The sequence below is a fragment of the Tenrec ecaudatus genome, chromosome 1, assembly GCF_050624435.1.
Source record: "Tenrec ecaudatus isolate mTenEca1 chromosome 1, mTenEca1.hap1, whole genome shotgun sequence".
Lineage (NCBI taxonomy): Eukaryota > Metazoa > Chordata > Mammalia > Afrosoricida > Tenrecidae > Tenrec > Tenrec ecaudatus.
In genome coordinates this window covers 309,100,225-309,104,985 of record NC_134530.1, presented here as the reverse complement: position 1 = coordinate 309,104,985, position 4,761 = coordinate 309,100,225, and positions in this window count along the sequence as shown.

The window sequence follows — 4,761 nt, the reverse complement described above, 5'->3', positions numbered from 1 at the left end:
ATGAATCCTGTGCAATCATCTCATTTTAAACTATTTTGCAGCATAGCTACCTTCAGAATTCAAGAGTACCTGTTAATGTTGCATGTCCGGGATGCAAGCACTGCTCAATATCATGCTAGACCTCCAGGTGACAGCTGATTCAGATTTAACATGTTCCCCTGTCCGAGGTACAGAAAAAACCCAACTCCAAAGAAAGTGCTTTCAGCTGTAGACTTGGGGGAGGGGGGAGGTAGCCTTGGTGACCCCCTTCTAGAGATGTCAGGTTTCTTTTTGGTGTAGAAATGGCTGCAAGTGGAAGCTGATCGTGCATAGGCACTTTTTAAATTCCTGGTGAGTCATGAATGAAATTGTGATTTCTTGAGAATGGAACCTTGCTTTCCTCACCTGAATGTTCACTGCTTGATGGTGTGGGCACACCCATCTGAAAGGGGCTTTTTTGAAGACCCATCTTCATGACCTCTTTCCACCCCAGTCCATCACCTCTTTACACCAAAAGTCCTCTGCTGGGTGTGGTAGCTGGTGTGTGTGTGTGTGTGTGTGTGTGTGTGTGTGTGTGTGTGTGTGTGAGAGAGAGAGAGAGAGAGAGAGAGAGAGAGAGAGAGAGAGAGAGAGAGAGAGAGAGAGAGAGAGAGAAAGATTTTGGGGTGGAGATTATAGGAGTGATGAAGCCAATAATCCAGGACTTTTCACTCTCTCTCAAGTTGTGATTTTGTGGCCTTGAACCAGAGTGTGAACTAGCTTCCAGCAGCACCCGGGTGGCAAGCTGGAAGGGCAACCGTAATCACACAGTGACAGCACCCAGAATCTGGACGGTGGTACCTTCACCACTCAATTTATTTGTACCTGTTTCATGGGTACATTTCAGAGTCTTCCATTTTGTATGGAATTAAATCCTCCCCCCTTCAAATGCTATAATTAACATCACTTAAAATAAAACTTGAATAAAATATTGAAACCTCAAAATAATAATAATGTTGTGAGGGGATTTTGTCCCCTGAATTGTATACACAATATATTTATAAAGTATAGGAAAGTATAAAAATCACTCAGAATTCACTGGTTTGCTGTGAACGGCCTTCAGATCACTGCCCAATTATCACCACCTTAGATTCACTTTGACTAGCCTGTTGAAAATTCAAACATTTCCATATAATTCCATGCCCCTTTTCTGATTTATATTTCCCCATAATACTTATCACCTTCTAACACATAATTGTCTCTTCTCCATGGGTGGGATCTTTGGTTGGCTTGGTTCACTGTGGCATCCGTATGACCCGCGAATGACTCGTACTGTCTATCGGTGGAATGAACAAATCGCTTTCTCTCTCTCTCTCTCTCTCTCTGCCTTTGATTATTTCCTTAGGCTCAAAAATTTTAGGTATGCAATTTCTGAGTCAAAGGGTCTAATGTGCATCTTTAAAGGAGGTTGACTTATATTGTTGAGTAAAACTCAGAAGAGGCGGCTCCAGCTCTCTCCCACTTACAGGGACTCAGAGTATCTGCCATGGCCACTTTGGGATGGAGGAAAACCAGCAGTGAACATGGCTGCATTTTCAGGAGATGGAAGATATAAACCTCTTGTGAAAAATTGGAACTTCAAATCTAAGGGTCAGCTGGAAGATGGGTTCATCTGAGGCAACTGAGAGATGGCAACTGAGAGATTCCACCACCAGGCTTGAAAGCCTAGAGAAGGCAGCATCCTGAGTCTCCTGAAGGCCAGCTCCCAAGAGATTCCTCATCCATGCGTGCTCCATCAAGAGTCCGAAGCTGCTTGCCACCCTAGCCTGACCTTCACTCCTGGCAGCCCAGGCAGTAGGCATCTTTACCAAGACGTGCTCCCAGAGACAGGAATTACATTGGACAAGAAAAAGAGGTCTGATGGACATGTTCTGATTGGTGTATATTTGAATCCTCAGCTAAGACCCTATTTAGATTCTTTGTGTCCATCTTCCTTCTTGTCACAGTCCTTGGGAGTGGCAAACAGGTACGTGGTAGGCTCCTTAGCCTAGCTGTTGCCAATTGACCCATGGGAAGACAGGCTTGATGAACTTGCTACCAAAAGATCACTGACTTGGGGTGGGGGAGGGGACCCTATGGATTCTGGATACATGGGATCACCATAGATCAGAATGACGGGGCAAACAATAACAACTGTCCTCACTATTGAAGGTGGAGGTGGAGACGTAAGTCTAGCACTGTCTCATTGCTTAATAATCTTTTCTTGTGATAAAATGGATTTTAAAAAAATGTTTTATTAGGGGCTCATACAACTCTTATCACAATCCATACATACACCAATTGTATAAAGCACATCTGTACATTCATTGCCATCATCATTTTCAAAGCATTTGCTCTCCACTTAAGCCCTTTACATCAGGTCTTTTTTCCCCCTTCCCTCCCCACTCCCGCCTCCCTCATGAGCCCTTGATAATTTATAAATTATTATTTTGTCATATCTTGCCCTATCCAACATCTCCCTTCACCCCCTTTTCTGTTGTCCATCCCCCAGGGAGGAGGTCACTTGTAGATCCTTGTAATTGGTTCCCTCTTTCCAACCCACTCTCCCAGGTCCTGAAGGTATCATCTGCCCTGGATTCCCTGTGCCTCCAGCTCCTATCTGCACCAGTGTAAATCCTCTGCTCTATCCAGACTTGCAAGGTAGAATTTGGATCATGATAGTGGGGAGTGGTGGGGGGAGGTGTGGGCGGGAGTAGGGGAGGAAGCATTTAGGGACTAGAGGAAAGCTGTATTCTTCATCAGTGCTTCATCGCATGCTGACTGACTCATCTCCTCCCCTAGACCCCTCTGCAAGGGGATCTCCAGTGACAGACAAATGGGCTTTGGGTCTCCACTCTGCACTTCCCCCTTCTAGCCTGGAGAGAGAGATCTTACAAAACCACCGACAGAGAACAAAACAAAAAAACAAACACATCAAGAAAGAAAAGCTTGTAGTTAGTTCAAGGATCGTTTGTTGACCTTTAGGAATGTTTCCAGTCCAGTCTGTTGGGGCACCATGCCCTGGCCCCAAAGTCCACTTTCAGCATTCCCTGGGGACCTTGCTGCTCCATTCCCTTGCTGTTCCACTGCACTCCCCCAGTGCTTTGCCTCGGTGTGGTGGGATCAGATCAGGCGCAATTCCCACACTGTGTCTCAGGTACTGTCCCCCGCAGGGCCAGAGGTCAGTGAGGGGCATCATGTCTCATAGTGGGGATGGCCATTTGGTCCTCTCTGTGGACTGGCTGCTCTAATTGGGGTCATTGGCCTCAGGGCCCAGCGGGCCAGGATGTGCTCCACTCTCTCCTCCTCCCCCTTCATCTGCTCCCTTGTGCTCAATCCCTCTCCTGGAGCTGCAGAATCAATGTCGTCCTTTGAAACAAATTATTCTGGGGGGAGGGGCAGGCGTCCACTTAATATTTGGTGCTGGGACCAGCCTCCCAGACCTCTCCACTGGTTCCCTACTCCACGAAGAAATGTTGCATTCACACCTTGAGGCACTGGGTTGAAGTCTGGTCCCTTTTTCCCTGTGGAGATACAAACAATACCCTCCCCTTGGGTGGGTTAGCACCCCATGCCCCACCTCTCCTTTTCTTCCTTATATTCATCCTTATTTTTTTCCTTTCCCCACCTCCTCCCCAGTTGTCTACCATGTGCATCCCTGGATTTGATCTCTCTGCCATACTACACAGTCTTCACCCAAAGAATGTTTGTATGCAATAGCTTTTTCCCTATGCCCCTTTTGCATTTTTTTAATACTTACCTCAGTGGGCTCCAGGGGTGTGAGGGGCGATACTAGGAGGGTAGAGGGTGAGTGGGGGGCAGACAACAGAAAAGGGGGTGAAGGGAGACTCTGGACAGGGCAAGATATGACAAGATAATAATTTATAAATTATCAAGGGCGCATGAGGGAGGGAGGAGCGGGGAGGGAGGGGAAAAAAAGAGGACTTGATGCAAAGGGCTTAAGTGGAGAGCAAATGCTTTGAAAAGGATGAGGACAAGGAACGTACAGATGTGCTTTATACAATTGATGTATCGATAGATTGTGATAAGAGTTGTATGAGTCCCTAATAAAATGTTTTTTAAAAAATCCCGAAACATTTTCATTGGGAGGTAATACAAATACCATATCATTCCATAGTTCAATCATCTCAAGAAGTATTGTACAATTGCTACCACAGTCACTTTCAAAACATTCTCTCTTCTTGAACTCCTTGATATCAGCTCCTCCTTCCCCTCCCCCCTTCCCTCAAGTGTCTCTGTAGACAACAGAACGGAGTCAAGTGGAGGACGGGCTCCTCCATTCCCTGCCCTGCCCCTGCTCCTTCCTGAAGTTGGGGTACTGTGGATCAGAAATCTGCAGTTACTCCGAGGAGAAGAGGGAGCCAGAGCCTGCCTGCCAGCAGTGTGCTACATGCAGGCCACAGTCACCCCGAGACTCTCTCTGGGGTTATGCTTGGATTGGTTAGTGGATCTGAAGACAAAAGGGAACGTTTTGGTGTTTTCAACTCCAGGACGGTCCGAACTTGTTTTGTGCAATTCATTTTCCTTTTAGACTACTTCTAAATACTTCTTTGACTTCCTCCTATGCTTACGGGTTCCCTTAGTTGTTAGGCGGCATCGAATGGTGGCAATAAGTTTGGTTTGCTTTTTGGTCTTTTCTTTCTTAGCTCTCTGCATGTGCATGCCTTCAGCAGAGCACTTTAAACTCTTTACTGAGTCCTTTTAAGTGGAACGATATATTAACGGCATCCAGTCTACCTACAC